Consider the following 21934-nt stretch of genomic DNA (forward strand, 5'->3'; position numbering starts at 1 on the left):
GGTAGGAGAGTTAAATTCTAGGAAGACCCCTGGCTTTTTGATAAACCCTTGACTGATTTCCCTGAATGGCCCCCTTATGCTCCCTTCTGTATTATAATTTTTGGTACCTTAGTTGAAGGGTATTGGACTAGCAATAAATGGCAGAACATTGAAAGTATCCACCCAAGCCTCATAAAGCTCAAGATCCACCTGTCTTTGGTCTGGTTGAACAAAGAGAAAGACTCCCTCATTTGGAAATTTTAACCCAAAGGTATTATTACTATTTCTTCAATGTATAGTGTTCTCTCCTCCACCCCTCCTGATAATCCTTTCTAGTCTAAAGCTTGGATTGAGGGTCTGACCCCCAAAATCAACTTTTTCTATTGGACTACACTTCAAAATAAAATCTTGACCCTAGATAACCTCAAGGGTAGAGGTTTTTCCTTTCCTAATAGATGTTCTCTATGTCTTAAGGAGGAAGAGTCAGTGGACCACCTAGCCATCCACTGTTCCTATTCTGCCTCAGTCTGGTAAAGATTTCTTAAAAGTTTTAGCATTGATTGGGTGTTTCCTAAAACTATCAGTGAGTTGTTCTACTCCTAGAATATCCATTGGTCTAACTCCTTTTTGAGATCTCTGTGGCAGCTATCACTTCCTCACATACTGTGGGGATTATGGAAAGAAAGAAACAATCGTATCTTTAGGGACACATCCCTCAATCATGATATTATGTTCCAGAAAATACAATGGGTGATTGTGGAGAATATTGGGATCATTGGGGGTCCCTGTTTTTCGACCAACCCCTTGGAATCTAACATTTTAAGTTCCTGGAATTTGAAGAATGCTGGTAGCTCTGACCCCAAGCAAAACAAAAGACTTGAAGCAAGATGGCAAACTCCCCCTCATGGTTGGTTCAAAGTCAATTTTGATGGTGCTGCAAAAGGTAATCCGGGCCCTGCGGGTTGTGGAGCTATTCTTAGAGATGATAAAGGTATATGAAAGGAAATGATTGTTGTCCCAATAGGGACTCAAACAAACCACAAAGCAGAAGCAGTGGCAGCTCTCCAAGGAATTCTCCTTGCTAAAACATGGAATTGCCCCTACATATGGATTGAAGGTGATTCAAACAACATCATTAAATGTCTCAAGGGGACCTCTAAGCCATCATGGTCTATCAATAATATTATAAAAGCCACTAGAGACCTCATTAGCACTTTTGAAAAAAGTTACATATCTCATATCTACCGTGAAGCCAATGGGTCTGCTGACTGGGCAGCCAACGGAGTAGTCAATAAAGATGAAATGATTACATGGACGGGAGAACAAGGACTCCTTGAGGATGTCAGACTAATCATTTTTAAGGACCAATATAGTATCACTCCAAATATTTTTGATGGACAAAACAATAATGAAAAAAAATAAATGGAGTACCTCGAGTTATTATAATACTGTCAGCACCATTTATTATAATACTCGTTCTATCACTTCCCACGCTTTCTGGGTAAATTTGGTAGCTCCGAGAAACTTTATGTCTAAAACTCTCTGCAAGTTTCATTATTCTTCTCTAAACAACGAAAACATGGGCGGAAACAGACGTTGATACGAACCTAGTAGCTACAAGGAATGGAAGCAGAAGGAGGAGGTCTAGAATATTTTGCAAAAGGGTGGGTTTTCTAAATTTATAGAGAGACTTCATGGATGGGATGGCACGGTCACCAGTTTCTTCTACAAAAAATGGAGAAAGGGCACTTTGAAGATGGGAGACCAGTTTGTTGTCATAGATGAAGACCTTATTGCCCAAGCCATGGGTCTCCGAAGAGAAGGAAGCAACTTCTATAGAGACAGAAAAGTGAGTAAGGAGGCCATTGATAGATATCTTGAAATTGAAAAGGAGAAAAAATGCCTGGTGAAGCTAAGTAAAACTTACTATCCCCCTAGGGATTTTGTTAAACCATGGCGGGAGGTCCTCTTTGTTATAATGCGCTATATTACATTGGATGGTAGATTTACTAAAGTATACGACTACCATTTTGATTTTTTGAATCATTTTAGGCATGACGAGAAGGTTAACTTTCCTTATTTTCTATTATGATCTATGAATACCACCATTAAGGCCTATAAAGAGAACCCTATGGGGGACACTGCCATGCATCAAGGCTTAATGGTTCTTATTTATGACCATCTCAAGGCTAATCAGATTGCCCGCCTGCAGCCCTCTATTGACTTTGAGGAGGATGGGTCGAACTTTGTTTTTTCTGTGGATGATGGTTCCGACAGTGACCCAATGAGTGACTCTAAGGAGAGTTTGGATGACTCAGAATTTGAAATGGGTAAGAAGAGGAAATATATGAAAACCAGACCTTCTTCCTCAAAGGGCAAAAAACCTAAAGGAAAAATCCTCCAGATTAGCTCCTCGGAGGAGGAGGAGGTCTCTGAAGATTAAGAGAAGGAGAAACCCTAGGGTTCTCTAAAAAAGAAAACTAAAGTCCATACTTAGACTAGAAACAAGCATAAGAGAAAGGAGGAGAATCTGAAGGAGTTGGAGGCTCATAAGTAGGAAAAAATTTTGGAAGCTGAACAAAACCTGGAGAAGGCGACCACTGGAGAGGTTCATAGGGTTGACGACATAGCTACTGTTGGTGACACTCCAAAAAAGGAACACAACAACTTTGGTAAGATTGATCTTCCCCTGAACCCTCCTCTTGAGGGTATGAAAGGTTTTATGGACACCATGGAGTAGTTAATAACTAGTTATAAGAAAGCTATGGATGACAACAAGAAGCTCAGCCACAAAATTCAGATTCTGGAAACTATCAACACTGGGGAAGGGAAGACTATGACTGATTATATTGAGGATCTAAAAAATACTATTGCAAAAGCTGAAAATATAAGAGACTCCTTCAACCCCAAATTTGAGAAAATAGAGAAAGACCTGTTGGAGAGGAAAACTATTCTTGACGCTATGGATCAAACTATATCGAGCATTGTCAGTAAAGTCAGCAAAATTGAGGATTGCCTCAAGAGTATTGCAGAGAAAAGTTTAAACATCCTGAAGGTTTCTACTGGCAATACTAAAACTCTCATGAGCAAATTGGACAAGAAGAAGGATACCCTGGATATTGACCCTGACACTGAAGGCACATGAGATTCTCAAGGACCCAGAACAAGAAGCAGAGGTAAATAGAAAGAAAAGAAGCCTAATAAGGACCTGGATGATCTCAAAGATGTTGCGGCCACCTATGACCAGTTGGTGAAAAAGGCAGAGGACCTTCTAAAGACTATAACTGTGTAGTGCCTTCCTAGTTTCTTTGTTGTTTCTATATTTTTCCATCTTTTTGGTTTGTTGGCTTTTTTGTGAGTCATTTTGTAAGCAGTTTATATGCTCTAGACTCTTTGATAACTTATCTTAATTTCCTATGTTAAAGGTTTCGGGTCCTGAAAACCTATTTTTCTTAATTAATCAAAACTATCTCCCCCTTTGGCATTGATGGCAACACTTAGAAAATTTTACAGTAATACTGCTAAATGTGCTTACAAAAAAATTTACACATATACACATGCTCCCCCTTAATGCATATATTACACACACACACACACACACACACACACACATATAGATAGATAGATAGATAGAAAATGTGTATCAAAGTATTTAGCATATACAACAACAACTTTCAAAAAAATCAAAGTTCATGCATAGGCAATTCTCATGAAAATAACATTGAAGTTCTGCTTCAACTATGACAAAGCATTTGTCCATGTCTCCAACATGTTCTCAGTCTACGCAAATATATACATAAGCTATGTATAGGTTTTGGGAGTTACTAAAATAGCTTCAACATTGGAGTAGGCTCTCTGAAGTATGTCTACTTGTGATGTGAGAAGACTCTTGAGTTCCTTTAGAGATCAGAGTCTCTTTGCCTTCTCCTGATCATAAGTGTCCAACCTGTTGTGCAACTCATCTACAGATTTGATAAAAGAAAATATAGAGTTGTGAAATACTTAATGAATCATCATCATCCTCATCAAGTTGTTTTTTTTTTGCTTGTTCATAGGATGCAACCTTAATGATCGCTTTCTCTTGATTCTTCTTTGTTTCCGTTTCAAAATTTTGTGTGAAAACATTTTCCATAGGCTCTTTCTGAGTAACTTGAATGACCAGTGGAGATTGGGGTTTCTCCTGTGGTTCTATTTCCGGTGGATAGACCACATTTAGTTGAGTTGTTGGTTGCTCAACTAATTTGACCTATAAGTCTGTGATTTCAGGAGGCTCCATATCTAGTGCAGTGACATCTCCAGATAGATCAAGTGTATCTTGAACATCATCAATAACATGAATAGTGGTGTCCTCCTTCTTTTTGACTGGATATACCACATCTTCTTGAACAATCTCTTCTTCATCCATTTCCAGTCTATTAACAACAACATCTTATACATTCTTAGAAGATAGTACAAGTTCTTCCATCCTTTTGATATTGCAAGCTATATGATGGGCCTTAGTTTCAATAATTGACTTCTTTTCACTAAGAAGCTTCAATCTTCTTGCTTTCAACATAAACTGAGCTTTGTACCGATCAACTAGAGCACTAATTTTATCTTTAGATAATTCAGGAAAATATTGTACAAATACTTCATCAATGATTTCTTTTTCCAACTTTACAACTTCCTCTCATTTATTTAAAAGAATAGTATATAAAGAATTTGAAACATCTTTTTCAATATCATGAGGCAATCTACCATAATGGCACAACTGATTGATTACCTGTTGAAGGACTTTCTCTTTCTCATCTTCATTGAAGGAATCAAAATGTTCTTTAACATTTTCAAATCTATTTCTCCCCAATGTCTTCATTGTTCTTTGAAAGTGGCTCACAGGTTTGAAGGTAGAGATATCAAGAGGCACAATTGCATTTGACACTTCTTTTACTTGCTGAGATATTCTGTCGGTTGCCTTCATCTTCTTGGGTTCTTCTTCAGTGTCAGTACTCTTAGACTCTTCTTGCATAATTAGCTTTCTTCCTGTCTTCCTCGTTATATTCTCCTTCTTTACATATACCTTAGGTGTTGGTTCCTTCTTGGTTTGGATACTCTGAGTCACCCTTGTACTTTTAATTGCAGGAGGTGCTTCCTCAACTTTCTTTTTCTTTCCTTTCCCACTAGTAACAAGAGCAATACTGGTTTTTGCTGGTGCATCCTGGACTACCATAATATCTAGTTTTGCCTTCCTTTTGTCTTTAGGAGATGCTTATAGGTTATTAGCATAACCAACCAGTAAGTTGTAGTTTACCTCATAACTCATGTCTTCCATTTATTCTTCTCTTGGCTCAATTGCTTGCATCAAACAAAAGGCAGTGGTAATAGTAAAAACTATATCTTTTGCAAAATGACTTACCAAATCTTTAGGCAATCTTATCGTCATGCTCATCTTTTTTCTGAAACTCATTGAAATACTTATTCATAGCAATAGGGAAAGTATTCTTTACAACCTTGATGTTATTCTTGATTTGTGTTGATACCGGTAGGTCCTTTGACCATTCAATATCACCTATTCCTGGTAGGAAATTTTGAAAATAAAAGAATAACCCAACCAATAGCCGACCATAAATTTTGACTACTATCCTTTTTGATAGATTGCAAATTTAGAAACAATTGTCATCTAGTAGCCTCGCCAAGATCATAATCTGCATTTTCAACTATCATCTTGTGAGTTGTATAAATTGTTGCAGATGGAACACTATTTAGTCTATTGGAGTAAAATACCTAGTAGCCTATCACCATTGCTATCAATTTCACCATAGGGTCCTTGATAGTGTTGATAGAAAAAGATCATTTATCAAAGATTGAACTGGTTAGAAAAAATACTCTCTTTTGAAATACACCTTAACTCAGGTACTACATCAGTTGAGTAAAAACCAGTTACATCTTGAATGGCTTCCTTAGTTATTGTGTGAGTTCTCTCTAAGTACATGTTCTCACCATGAACTCTACTCAAAATGATTCTGATATGCTCTTCCTCGAAAAACTTCAAGAAAATAAGCGGCATTATGAAAACCCTAGCATACTCTGTTTGAATCTTTCCATTCTCATCACAGAGTGATTTCAACTGAGTGTAAATGTACAGAGATCCTAGATCCTCTATCTTACAGTCAATATAACTCAACAAATCACATTTTACTAAAACTCCACTAGGAACTTGTGACAATGCATTATACGACACAATTTGTTCCACCTCTACAAATTCCATTGGCTTAGATGTAATCATTAACCTTTCTACAGACTTTGAAGATGTTGCCATCGTAGATAAATAGGATTCGAAGCAGAATTTTTAAAGAAATACCTTTTCTTATGCACATTGCCTTGTTTCTCAGTTGAATGTGCCAAATGCACACCAATTCGATCTTCTACAACCTTCAAGTCAGCTTGATCACAAATCTTAATGCACCTTCAACTAAAATTAGCTCACAAACTCTTCTAGGCTCTCCAAATGATCAAAAATCTTTTCTCGAATGCGTTAGGGTAAAATAATAAAGTAAAAACTAGCTATCATCCTTTTTACCTATTGCATTAAATGCTCGCCTGTTAGGGTTACAAACCCTAATTTCACCACTCAAGGTAAAAACCGGTTGATAACATATTGACAAAAAGTTATCAAAATTCCATGCTTCAAAAATTCTCTTACCACTCATTCATTTCAAGGGGTTCGGAAGTGGATTTAACGTTAAGCTCCCCTTTGCCACATGAAAAGGATTAATTCACTGATGCAGGATTCTCTTCACTGGGTGAAGGAACAATTTCTTCGACAGGTGAGTCATCACTCTTTTTCTTCCATATCCAATTCATTTCCTCTCTAGTTTCTTCAGCATTAGCTTTCTGCTTTCCTTTTTGATCCTTAGAAGGATTAACTGATTTTCTATTTTTGGATCTATAGAATTTTGCCAGGTGTCCCGGTTTGTTGCAGTGATAGCAGGCCATACCAGATGTAGTACCCCTACCCTAATCAATTTCTAATCTCAGTTTGACCTTGGTTAGTTTATCATATTATAATGATTATAGTCAGATGTTTTGATTTAGTGCATATCTGTTAATGTGGTTTTCGCACCAGTTTGTATGCAAGTTGATTAGTTTTCCTATTTCATGTTATTAATCTTGGGCTAACACTTTCATTAAATTTATATATGTATGCATGTATGACTCTTGGTTGCAGAAGATTTTAGGTATAATGCCACATGGGTGTAAGGTTCGTCTCCATCTAGATTCGCAGGTTTGAGTGTACCTCTTTGATCCTTAGAGTTGGATTAGGTGGTTGTAAGATCCTCATTTGACCATAGTTGTGCTCAAGTGAGCATTGTAAGTCGTCATCGGTATTCCCTTTGGTTGGGTATGTAGGTCGTTTGTCTGTTTGACTTTCTTGGGTTGCGTGTTGTGTGCGTGGTTAAATCAAGTAATTAATCCTTAATCTTTAATTTGATTTAATGTTTGTTTTTGCATTAGTATTTTGGGGACTAATTAAATAGGCTCCCTTTTTATGTGATTAATTGTTAATTGAATTGCTTAATTCAGGTTGGTAGCAAGTTCAATTATATGGTTTATTTTTAATGTTAAATTTATTCAGTTTATGCTCTTGGAAAAGAAAGATTTAAATTTAATTGAAATAGAATTAATTTAATCTTTTTGGCATTTATGAAATAGAAAGGTTAATTTCAGTTGATTGAGAAAATCAATTTTAAATTGAAAAGCAAGTTTAATTTATTGATATAGTTTAAAAGAATGATTTTTGGGATTTATTTTAAATAAAATATTTTAATTCCAAAAATAAAATTTTGGTCAAACCTTTCCCATTTAACCTAGACTTTTGGAAAATATGGGATATTGAATTTTTTTGGAAAAATATTTTTGGATGGAAAAATTTGGGGGTTTTGGGAGGAAAAAGTTTTTCTGGAGCTTGCAGGTTGGGCTCTCCTTCAAATCTCTTCCAAGATTGCGTATGGAGGTAGGAATTATCTTATTTGTCTTCCTTGTTGCCAAAAAAATGGATTGTTGGTTGAAAGAAAAATGCTTGTTGTTAAAAACAAAACATTCAAATTGATTGTAGATTTAATTTGGGTTTGTGATTTTAAAACTATGCATTTTAACTTGTGTTCTTGCCAAAAATGGTTGAATCATTGTGTTTAAAATTGTTCCTTTTTCCCAAATATGGGTTTTGGTTGAAGAAATTTACTTGTGGGTTTTGAATATTCATCAATTTTTGAGAAATTGATAACCTGAGTGTTTTAAAAAAAAAAAATCTGTTATAGTCTTAGTATGAGACTGTTTTTAGAAATTGGGGGTTTGCCCTTAAAAAAAAATAAAAAAAATTACGTAAAACAAAAATTATTAAATCGAAATCAATTTTATTTAAAAAAAAAAATAAAAAAATCTTTTGTGGTTGGAGGACAGGGAGCCGAGGCTCAACCCATGCCTCCTCCCCCTGCGCGAAACACAGCCTGCGGGGGCCTACCTTTATGCCAGCGGCCGCAAGGTTTGTGACCCTTGCGTTGGTCGCAGGGAACAACGACCCTCGCGGTGGCTGCAGGGAGCTACAACCCCCGCGGTGGCCACAGGTTCCCCCACGTCCATTGCGTGGGCACCGCGGGACCTGCGTCCATCGCGGTGGCGCCGCCCTGCAGCTAGGGGACAACCACCCCACTCCCATGAGTGGGAGATGGGCTCGCGACAGCCCTTGGGTTTGACGCCCTTTTTTTTTAATTATTTTTTTTAGTTTAAAAAAAATAAAATATATTAAATTTTAAATTAATATATTTGTTATTAAATTTTAAATTAATAAATTTGTTGTTAAGTTTTAATTAATATATTTTATTATTATTATATATTAATTATTAATTATTAATTAATGTATATTTTAAAATATATATTAATTAAGATAATTTATATATTAATATATATTATTAATTATATATTAATTGACGATTCCTTTTGGCGTATATTTTCAATGAATTATAGTTATTGTTCAGTTAATTATTTTATTAAGTTAGGTATATATAGATATTTATATATATGCTAATTAATATCTTGGATGGTGTAATTGTTTTAAATATATGCAAGGGAATTATTTTCATGGGGAAATGTTTATCCATTTCTATAATTTCTTTAAATGTATTTTTCCATTTTTGGAAAGTGTATATTTGTGTTGCTAGAGATGAGAAATTATTGCATTCAACTCAAGACGAAATGATGTTTTATTTGGAAAAATGGATATCAGGTGTTGGTTGGATAATTTGAATATTTGACTTTATTTCAGTGGGTGTTCTACGTATAGATTATTTATATAATGTGAATTTGGTTTAAAACTCGTAAGGACGCATTTATGTATGTTCAATGCATATGAAACTTAGAGAGTTAGAAAACCAAGAATGATCTGTACCTAGATGAGGTAGATAACTGCAATCTAACTTATATCATTTAGAAAACTTGATCAAATTTTATGTTTAGATCAACATGGGAAAAGATTGTACCTACCAATTGTTGCCTATGCAAGTTTCATTTCTATATTCACTTTTGCTTAAGTAATGGCAAACCTTGATTTGTTTGATTGGACCCTATTGTATGGTTGATTTGGGATACCTATTTCAGTCCTCAGTCTCAAGTTTGACTAGTGTTTTGTGGTGGTGTCGTAATTGGTCATATCCTTTATGCAAGTCTCGAATGATGGTTTGTGGTGGACCATAGTTGGTCGGGCCTCTAGTTAGAGTACCATCAGTTAGTGCACCTCATATGAAGTCATGTTGACCAAATGGTTGTTCCTTCCATTTTGAATTTCATTTGCTTGACCATGTGTATTCATTGGTTTATCAAGTTTGTTTGAGTATAGTCTAGTGTCGTATAGGAAAGTGGCTTTCGATTGGGGGTCATGCCCAAAGTGGTTGTTGGGTAACCCATCAGAAGTGTGTCTAATAAGTGATAACCTAATAGTATATTAGCATGATGTTAATGAATCACTAAGTAAGATAATTGTGCCTCACACATGGGATGAGTGCTAACACAGACTTGACATGCTGCAAGAAGGCCTGAAATGGAAAACCATCATCCTTGTCTTCACGAGAGGATGTGTTGGTACACATGAGGCTTGGATGGGCCAGGGGTTTGGATTAGGTTGCTAGGGTAACCTAGTGTATGGGGCCGGAACCTATGAAGACCTGCCATGGTAACCATACTAGGTTGTGTGATGACACTTGTCCCTACGTCCGCTAGTGTGTTGTTGTATTGTCTTGATAGGAGCACTTTTGTGGAGTCATCTTGTTGCTTATTTCCTTGTGAGTACCTGGTTTCATGCTAGACCTTGGGTTGCGATGACTAAGTTTTGCAGATGCTCCAATGGACCTTTGTATTTGCTTCGATCATGTTCAGTTGGATCCTTTCCTATTCAGGGATCATTTATGTATTTATTGACCTGATGCGGTCGTTGTATATTGGTTATGTTCACCTTGATGGAAGGATTCAACCTTATGTATTCATTCCTATTATTTAATTATCAGAGGGGTCTTGCAGTTGAGCGGACCTAGAGATGTAGCCCTCTAGGGGAGAATTCTGAGATCAATTTGGTGTTATGTGATGCTTATGTTCTTATGTTTCCTTTTTCAGTTTTAGCATGTATAGATGACATTATGTTGAATGTATAAAGTGGATTAGAAGAACTTAATCTTAAATGCATGTATGCAGTTGCCTTTTAAATGTAGTAATTGGATCATGGAAGACTGCAGATTAGAGCAATAGGATGCATTCAGTTATTGTTAATGAAATTAAGTATGCATGGAAATAACTCATTAGCTTATGATGACATTCAAGTGCGTTAATAAATTAGATGCATGACTTATATTTTAATGAAAAGTATGAATGAAGGGTAAAGATAAATCTTAATGGATGAACCTTATCTTGTGATCTATATTTTCATCTTGTTGAGAGAATTATCCTTGTTTAAGAATTATCTCGTTATTAAGATAATCAACTTATTAGATTAATTAGTGTGAGTTAAGCTAAATGTGGAATTAATTAATCACGTTGGGTAACCCTTTAGGTGTTAGTTGTTGTCTTCTGCTGTGTAATTTGAACTTTGATATCTCATTGTATCATTGTGTTGTGTTTAATTTTTAAAAAAAAATATATTGCACTTCATTCATGTGTTTTAGCTTTATCCCTTCGGGGTTTCTTGGCGGGGCATTACACCAGATGATTTCCAAGGTCCTGCATTTCCTCTCCCAGTTCTTCTTTTGTAGTTCATAGCCACATGGCCAAAGTTATTACAAATGGTGCAAATGATATTTGTTACCTTTCCATCTCAAATGGACTAAACCGGTTGTCGTAGGGTCTTTGCCAGTTCTTGTTGACCCGGTTGTCAAAATTCCTCATCTAGTTTCCATTTGGTCTTGGATGCATAAGCGGAATAGGGTCATTTGCTCCATATTTACACTCAATTGATCTATGTCCATACATTCTACATGTGAAGAAATGACCTTCAAATTTCTTAGACACATACCTAGCATTAGTGTTGTAGCTTGCATTTCTTTTAGGCTTATCTCTACAAACATTTGCGGTGTGACCAGGTTTATGGCAAACAAATCAAACAAGTTTAAAGACCTTCTTACCGGTAGGATTTTTAACCTTAGGAGAAGATTTATTCTTAGGAGTGCTGCTCTTGGTATCAGAGGATTCACCTTTTTCAGATGTGTGAAAACCAAGCCCAAATGTATCACCTTTCATCCTTTGAGACTGAATTTGTTCCTCCAACAAGATAGAACTTTTGATGAACTTGTCCAACTTCTCATTTGCTTCAGTAAGCTGTGTGGTGAGATCTTCATTTTCCTTCTCTTCTCTTTCAGAATTCGAATACTCATGGAAGATAGCATTTTCTCGCTTGATCTTGGAAATCTCATGATCTCTTTCCTTGATAAGATTTTCAGTAGTTCTTCTGGCTTCTAGTTCCCGACTCATGCAGATGGGTTAGTGCAGGATCATGGGGGGCCAAAAAGTGGCAATGTGAAAAAATAGCCTTCTCCACTCGCCTAAAAACGCAAAAATCCATGTTGACTTTTTGCTTGGCCTGGGTGTCAGTACACCTTGGCATGGAAATTACCTAAGCAAATCGAATATCCGATTTTTATTTGTAATTTTAAATTAAAAAATATATTATATAATCTATAATGTCATATTATATATTACATATTATATAATATATAATATATATTATATATTATATATTATATAATTATATAATATATTATATATTATTTAATTATATAATATATTATATATTATATAATTATATAATTATATAATATAATAGTATATTATATTATAAATATTATATAATATTATATTATAATATAATAATATATTATATTATATATATTATAGAATATTATATTCTAATATAATAATATATTATATAATATGTATTATATAATATCTTATTATATTATATAATATATTATTATATTATATTATATATTATATATTATAAAATTATATTTTATAATATAATACAATACGTATTATATAATATATTATTTATATTATTATATTATATAATATAATGTTATTTTAAAATAATTTAAGTATAAAAAACGGATATCTGATTTTCTAAGACAAATATATTTCGACTGTGAAAGCCCGTGAGTCATTTTTAATTCACGGGCTGTGCATATTTGTAAAAATCTGATATCCGATTGTACCCGATATCTGGTGTTTTGGCCAAAAATTGCTTAAAAATAGATCGAAAGGTAAGAATTTTATTGTTCTCAATCACTTTCATTCATTTTTTGTATTTTTTGTTAATGTTTATTTGATTTTTCATTGAAAATATGGTTTTTTTCATGAAAACTAGGTTTTTTTAAATCAAATACAAAATTGTTTAAATTTGTTAACTAAATTGAATTGTTTACATTCAATTAGGTTAAAAATGGGGGATAACAATGAAAACATTGATGAACCACAACTGCAACAACCAAACCCTCCTTTGCCAATCCCCCACTCCATTCAGGATTTGATTGCACAAAATTTGAATGAATTGAGGGGGATTGTAGATGTATATCATAGGATCCATCGTCTAAACCCAATGTTTGATCCTCTCATGTCGATCATGACGGAGGAGCACAATGCCACCCTTTTGTGGTGAGATTCTACGAGGGAAAAATATGTGGATGGCTTGTCATATAAGGATATCAAGGATCTCGAGATATCAAAATTTGATATCACCTCATTGTTTGTGAATCCTCGCACTGGTCAACCCGTAGACCCCAAAAAAACCAAACTTTCTATTAAATGGTGTACACATGATGGTATTGTAAAAAAATTTTGGGATCGTTGGTGGATGGGTTTTGACAAAGCACCCAACAACAATCTTGATGTCCCCTTCTATTTCATAAAAAAATTGTATGCTGAGTTTGTTTTATGCAAACATGTGAACTACTTTGACATCCAACCTTTCCAGGGTGTAGGTCTAGGTATGCCCCAAAATAGACCTGGGGCAGTCAGAGTAGTCCAGGGCCCATATTTCCCCCCTCCTCTGGTTGATCCCCCACCTCTAGTGTAGCATCCAGATATTGTTTATGAGGCGGCTTCATGGACCATATCGACTATTCACTCTTTGAGTAGCCTTTTGGTTTCTCAGGTTGGGTCAGTAGCTCAACCTACTTTTGATGGTAGTGGTGCATCCAATGGCACTGACATGTCATCCTTGTCTCTACACATATGCATGCCCCATAGTTGTGTCATGTGTGGGCACGTATGCTTGGGTCCAGTTGGATAGCCCATTGATCCTCCTGTGGATAGTGCAGATTATGAGGTGCATGAGATGCATGATGCACCAGATGTTATGACATAGACTGGAGGATACCCTGGGGAGTCCTCACATGGTAGAGGTGAGGAGGCACCATCATCATACATTGATGATGTAGTGGTAAGATTTGTATTTTCACAGCTCATGTTATATTTTAAATGAATATTTATAATCTAGATAATATTAAGTACTAATTTTTATTTACATGGTCTATTTAATAGTTGATGACCGAGGAGGAGTTGAGATAGATTTAGGAGGGCACCTTGTCGGCCATTTCATTTGGCCTTGATAGCTTGACGGTACATATATTATTGCACCTAGTCATTTGGCCTTGATAGCTTGACTCTTGTAGGGCACAACCAGCACGAGTGCGGGGCAATGTGATTTAGGATCTGGTAGTGTAGTTGGAGACAAGGGAAAGGTAGTTGAATGCAAATATGATTGAATGAATAGTTTAAATAACTTATAGTGATTAGACACATCTAGACATAGATTGATAGTTTCATATACTTGTTGTGTATATGTACAGAGAATTCTTGGCTTCACATCCTTGATGACTACACCCAGTATACCTGAAGATGAAGAAGAAGAAGAGATGCCTTGAGTAGATGTGTGTTTATTTTATTATGTGTTTAGTAGATATAATTTGTTATTATTAGTGACAATTATATTCTAACTTGTATCAATGTCATGTTTTTGAACATATGTAGGTTGTGTATGAAAATATTGAAAACATACCTCCTCTACAGAAGACATACATCAAGAGTCCTACAAAGCTGAAGAGAAAATGTGGAGATGAGATAAACATGAATAGTTCAATTATAGTTCATTTTTATGTTAACTATTTGAATGTCAATTATATAATATAACAAATATTAATCATGGTTTGTTTTTCTTGTGCAGGATCCTTCAAAGCTGAGCAGTGCGGCAAAGAGGATCGATTTTGATGATCCATCAACAACTTAGGATGTTATAGATAGTTTTTGGATGCTTACATGTCTAGTTGGCATGTATATTTTGTATATGGACATACATTCACGTATTTAGACATACATTTTGTTTTAGTTGGTGTGTATGCAATATTTGTGTATGGACATACATTTGTAATCATTTGACATTTATATATATATAGAAGTTGATACTAGATCATATAAATTATTACTCATCTGTGCATGGTGTTATCATGGAAATCTTTAATCTTCATTCCAATAATTAATAGTGGTTAATAATGGTTATTTAATGAAGAATACAATTCATTTCATTTCATCGTAAGTGTTTTTTGTATAATGAACAATATAATTTATTTAATGAACAATACAATACAATTCATTTAATGAACAATATAATTCATGAACAATACAATTCATTTAATGAACAATACAATTCATTATTACCCTATGCATGGTCCTATTTTTCCCCCCACCATGGTCAAACACTCGGGGTTTAATTAGGGCAGCAATTTTTCGGTTGGTGAAAGAATCGTCAGTCTCATTCAATCGAATGTTGTCACGTGGCCAATTTCTCATTCAGCTCATCGCGATGACGAACTGTCAACTCCGATATGTCTAGTGAGGGATTATTACCCTATGCATGGTTCTATTTCCCCCCCCCCCCACATGGTTGAACGCTTGGGGTCATACCCTACTGACGTCATCCCTTGAGTGCCCTAAGTGCTAAAAATTGTCAAAATTTGACAGGCCCTAACTCAGAATTTGTGGCACCTAAAAATGATCCATTTGAACCTATGGGGCCATGAGAGGGGTCCCTACAAAAGCCTATCTCAATTTTTCAATTTTCCCTATGGTTTTATTAGGGCAGCAATTTTTTGGTTGGCGAAAAAATCATCAGTCTCATTCAATCGAATCTTGTCGCATGGCCAATTTCTCGTTCATCTTGTCATGATGATGAACCGTCAAGTATGAAATGTCTAGTTAGGCATTATTACCCTATGGATGCTCCTATTCCCCCCCCCACTCGGTCGAACACTCGGGGTCATACCCTACCGGCATCGTCCCTTGAGCACCCCAAGTGCTAAAAATTATCAAACTTTGACGGGCCCTAACTCAAAATCCATGGCACATGCAAACGATCTGTTTGAACCTACAGGGCCATGAGAGGGGTCCCTACAAAATCCTATCTTGTTTTTCAAGTTTCCCTATGGTTTTATTAGGGCAGCAATTTTTCGGTTGGCGAAAAAATCATCAGTGTCATTCAATCAAATGTTGTCGTGTGGCCAATTTCTCGTTCAGCTCATCACGATGACAAACCGTAAGCTTTGACATGTCAAGTTAGGCATTATTATCCTATGCATGCTCCTATTTTCCCCCCAACTTGGTCGAATGCTCGAGGTCATACCCTACCGACGTTGTCCCTTGAATGCCCTATGTGCTAAAAAATGTCAAACTTTGACAGGCTCTAACTCAGAATCCGTGGCACCTGCGAATGATCCGTTTGAACCTATGGGGCCATGAGAGCATTCCCTACAAAATTTTATCTTGGTTTTTCAAGTTTCCCTATGGTTTTATTAGGGCAGAAATTTTTCGGTTGGCGAAAAAATCATCAATCTCATTCAATCGAATGTTGTCGCATGGCTAATTTCTTGTTAGCTCATCACGATGATGAACCATCAGCTCCAACATGTCTAGTTAGGAATTATTACCCTATGCATGCTCCTATTTTTCTCCCTTACTCAGTCGAACGCTCGGGGTCATACCCTACCGGCATAATCCCTTGAGCACCCTAAGTGCTAAAAATTGTCAAACTTTGATGGGCCCTAAATAGGAATTTGTGGCACCTATGAATGATCTGTTTGAACCTACAGGGCCACGCGAGGGGTCCCTACAAAACCCTATCTTGGTTTTTCAATTTTCCCTATGTTTTTATTAGGGCAGCAATTTTTTGGTTGGCAAAAGCATCATCAGTCTCATTCAATCAAATGTTGTCGCATGGCCAATTTCTCATTCAGCTCATTTTGATGATGAACCGTCAGCTATAACATGTCCAATTAGGCATTATTACCCTATGCATGCTCCTATTTTTCCCCCCCACTCGGTCGAATGCTTGGGGTCATACCCTACTGGCATCATCCCTTGAGTGCCCTAAGTGCTAAAAATTGTCAAATTTTGACGGGCCCTAACTCAGAATCCGTGGCACTTGTGAATGATCTGTTTGAAACTATGGGACCACAAGAGGGGTCCCTACAAAATCCTATCTCAATTTTTCAAGTTTCCCTACTATTTTATTAGGGCAGCAATTTTTCGGTTGGCAAAAAATTCGTCAGTCTCATTCAATCGAATGTTGTCGCGTGGCCAATTTCTCATTCATCTCATCGCGATGACAAATCATCAACTTTGACATGTCTAGTGAGGCATTATTACCCTATGCATGCTCCTATTTTTTCCCCCCACTCGGTCAAACACTCGAGGTCATACCCTACCGACGTCATCCCTTGAGGGCCCTAAGTGCTAAAAATTGTCAAACTTTGATGGGCCCTAACTCAGAATCCGTGGCACCTACAAATGATCTATTTAAACCTAAGAGGCGATGAGAGGGGTCCCTACAAAAGCCTATCTCAATTTTTCAAGTTTCCCTATGGTATTATTAGGGCAGCAATTTTTCGGTTGGCAAAAAAATCGTCAGTCTCATTCAATCGAATGTTGTCGCGTGGCCAATTTCTTGTTCATCTCATCGCGATGATGAATCATCAGCTCTAACATTTCTAGTTAGGCATTATTAACCTATGCATGCTCCTATTTGGCCCCCCCACTCGGTCGAACGCTCGAGGTCATACCCTACCAAAGTCATCCCTTGAGCGCCCTAAGTGGTAAAAATTGTCAAACTTTGATGGGCCCTAACTCGAAATCCATGGCACCTACGAATGATTTGTTTGAACCTACAGGGCCATGAGAGGGGTCCCTACAAAAGCCTATCTTGATTTTTCAAGTTTCCCTATGGTTTTATTATGGGAAAAAAAATTTGGTTGCCAAAAAAATCATCAGTCTCATTCAATCGAATGTTGTTGCATGGCCAATTTCTCATTCAGCTCATCATGATGATGAACCATCAGCTTTGAAATGTCTAGTTAGGCATTATTACCCTATGCACACTCCTATTTTTCCCCCATACTCAGTCGAACGCTCGGGGTCATACCCTAGTGGCATCCTCCCTTGAGCACCCTAAGTGATGTGTGGTCTCGGTTGTCAATTCTAAATTTCAAAATGTCCTTTACATTAGGTGACACTCTAGAATTAGAGTGCCAAAATTGTTGAATCTCCTCCTTCACATTGTCATTCAACTTTCTATCAACACGTGGAAGCCTCCCACCAAAAGCCCATGTATGTTGTTGAAGTGGATTGTCAAGTCTTTGTCTTCGTGCAAGTGCTCTATCGAAAGTTTTACGGTTTATGTTAAAATCAACACAAGTTTGTCTCATTTGATGAGCCTTCCTCAATTGATGGCTTACTAAGGAGGTTGTAATCACTCTTCAAGCTACTCTCTTATCTCTTTCTTTGGTATTCTTTCCAATATAATTGAGAGCGTCAAATAGATTTTTTGCAATAATAGAATTTCTCTCCATCTTCTTGTCAATACAAATCTTCAATTTTTTTAGCAATGGTCTCATCTTTATCATCTTTAGCAATTGAACAAAGAGTTGGAATTGCTCGGTCAATGTCTTATTGCTAAAATTTTGGTTGAAAAGTTGTGTAGCCCACAACCAAACAGTTCTTGTTGACCTCTTGCCTTCAAGATTCGCAATAATCTTCTCATCGATTTCAAATAACCATTTTGGGGTTCTTGAAGGTCTTGGATTTGGAATTTGTCTTTCATCCATGAGAGGGTCTTCATTTCTAAAGTAATTAGGTGTTACATATGGTTCACTTGGTTGAGAAATTCCACCTTCAATGTCAAAGTTTTCCACATTTTCACCTGCTATGTCAAAATTTTCCACATGTTGAGCATTTTCATTATCACTTTCAACATTTTCAACATTTTCAAAATTTTAAATTTCAAAATATACATTTTCATTTTCAATAACTTGTGACACATTTTCAAATTCAATTTTCTCTTCACTTGAAGTAACCTTAGCAATATTTAACATACCTTGTCTTCTCCTCCTATGACATTCTCTATCTCTTTCTCTATACACTTCAATTTGGTCATTTGAAAGTTTTCTTTTGCGTTTAGACTTACGACGACTACTACTCCCCATTTACCTCCACACAAATGCTCCTAAATGATTGGCAATGTAAGATTTGACTTTAAGAATCTCCCAGAATCCAAAAAATGTCCCACAAGGCTCATTTTTATTTACAAAAATTGGATATTCGATAAAATTGGATATCTGATTTTATCGGATATCCGATTTTAATGTATAAATTTGTAGTCCCAAAAAATTTTCCCATTGCTGCCCTTTTTTTTTGTTGTTGCCACATTAATGGCAATGGCAGAAATCAGATATCTGATTAAATCTGATATCCAATCTTATTAGTCATATTTTAGAAAGAGAGAGAAGGAGAGGGAGAGAGGGAGAGAGAGTGAGAGAGAGGAGGAGAGGGAGAGAGAGAGATTGGGGAGAGGGAGAGAGAGAGAGAGAGATAGAGAGAGAGGAGAGAGAGAGAGAGAGATAGAGAGATTAGGGGGAGAGAGAGAGAGAGAGAGATTAGGGGAGAAATAGAGAGAGGAGGAGAGGGAGAGAGACAGAGAGAGAGGGAGAGAGACAGAGATTAGGGGAGAGAGAGAGGAGGAAGAGAGGGAGAGAGAGAGATTAGGGGTCATATTGGGTCACTTTGGGTCATATGGTGTCCTAAGGGGTCATATTATGTCCTACGACCCCTTAGGACACCATATGACCCCTAATGACACCATATGGTGTCATAAGGGGTCCTATGGTGTCCATAGGGGTCCTATGGTGTCCATAGGGGTCATATGGTGTCCTACAACCCCTTAGGACACCATATTGGGTTCTTATGGGTCATATTATGTCCTAATGGATCAGATTGTCTCATATGACCCCTTTAAGACATCATATGACCCCTTAGGACACAATATGACCCCTATGGACATCATATGACCCCTAATGACACCATATGGTATCATAAGGGGTCGTATGTTGTCCTTAGGGGTCATATGGTGTCCCATGAACCCTTATGACCCCTTAGGACACCATATGACCCGTTATGACACCATATTGGGTCGTTATGGGTCCTATGGTGTTTGAAGGGGTCATATTATGTCCTACAACACCTTAGGATACCATATGACCCCTAACGACACCATATGGTATCATAAGGGGTCCTATGCTATCCATAGGGGTCATATGGTGTCCTACGACCCCTTAGAACACCATATGACCCCTTAGGACACCATATTTGGTCGTTATGGGTCATATTGTGTCCTAATGGGTCATATTGTGTCATAAGACCCCTTAGGATACAATATGACCCCTTATGACACCATATTGGGTCACTTTGGGTCATATGGTGTCCTAAGGGGTCATATTATGTCCTACGACCTCTTAGGACACCATATAACCCCTAACGACACCATATGGTGTCATAAGAAGTCCTATGGCATCCATAGCAGTCATATGGTGTCCTACAACCCCTTAGGACACCATATGACCCCTTATGACACCATATTGGGTCGTTATGGGTCATATTGTATCCTAATGGATCATATTGTTTCATATGACCCCTTTAAGACATATGACCCCTTAGGACACAATATGACCCCTATGGACACAATATGCCCCCTAACGACATCATATGGTGTCATAAGGGGTTGTATATTGTCCTTAGGGGTCATATGGTGTCCCATGAACCCTTATGAGCCCTTAGGACACCATATGACCTGTTATGACACTATATTGGGTTGTTATGGGTCCTATGGTGTCCTAAGGGGTCATATTATGTCCTACAACCCCTTAGGATGCCATATGACCCCTAATGACACCATATGGTATCTTAAGAGGTCCTATAGTGTCCATAGGGATCATATGGTGTTCTATGACCGGTATAACACCATATGGCCCCTTAAGACACCATATTTAGTTGTTATGAATCATATTGTGTCCTAATGGGTCATGTTGTGTCATATGACCCCTTTAAGACATCATATGACCCCTTAGGACACAATATGACCCCTTATGACACCATATTGGTCTCTTTGGGTCATATGGTGTCCTAAGGGGTCATATTAACTCCTACGACCCCTTAGGACACCATATGACCCCTAACGACACCACATGGTGTCATAAGGTGTGCTATGGTGTCTTTAGTAGTCATATGGTATCCTAGGAACCCTTAGGACACCATATGACCCCTTAAGACACCATATTTGGTCGTTATGGGTCATAGTGTGTCATATGACCCCTTTAAGACATCATATGACCCCTTAGGACACAATATGACCCCTTATGACACCATATTAGGTCGCTTTGGGTCATATTATGTCCTATGACCCCTTAGGAAACCATATGACCCCTAACAACACCATATGGTGTCATAAGGGATCCTATGGTGTCCATAGGGGACATATGGTGTCCTACGACCCCTTAGGCCACCATATGACCCCATAAGACACCATATTGGGTCATTATGGGTCATATTATGTCCTAATGGATCATATTGTGTCATATGACCCCTTTAAGACATCATATGACCACTTAGGACACAATATGACCCCTATGGACACCATATGACCCCTAGCAACACCATATGGTGTCATAAGGGGTCGTATGTTGTCCTTAGGGGTCATATGGTGTCCCATGAACCCTTATGACCCCTTAGGACACCATATGACCCGTTATGACACCATATTGGGTCGTTATGGGTCCTATGGTGTTTGAAGGGGTCATATTATGTCCTTCAACACCTTAGGATACCATATGACCCCTAACGACACCATATGGTATCATAAGGGGTCCTATGCTATCCATAGGGGTCATATGGTGTCCTACGACCCCTTAGAACACCATATGACCCCTTAGGACACCATATTTGGTCGTTATGGGTCATATTGTGTCCTAATGGGTCACAGGACACCATATGACCCATAACGACACAATTTGGTGTCTTAATCTCTCTCTCTCCCCCTCTCCCCTAATCTCTCTCTCTCCCCTAATCT

The sequence above is a fragment of the Cryptomeria japonica genome, chromosome 8 (genome assembly GCF_030272615.1).
Source record: "Cryptomeria japonica chromosome 8, Sugi_1.0, whole genome shotgun sequence".
NCBI classification, from domain to species: Eukaryota; Viridiplantae; Streptophyta; class Pinopsida; order Cupressales; family Cupressaceae; genus Cryptomeria; species Cryptomeria japonica.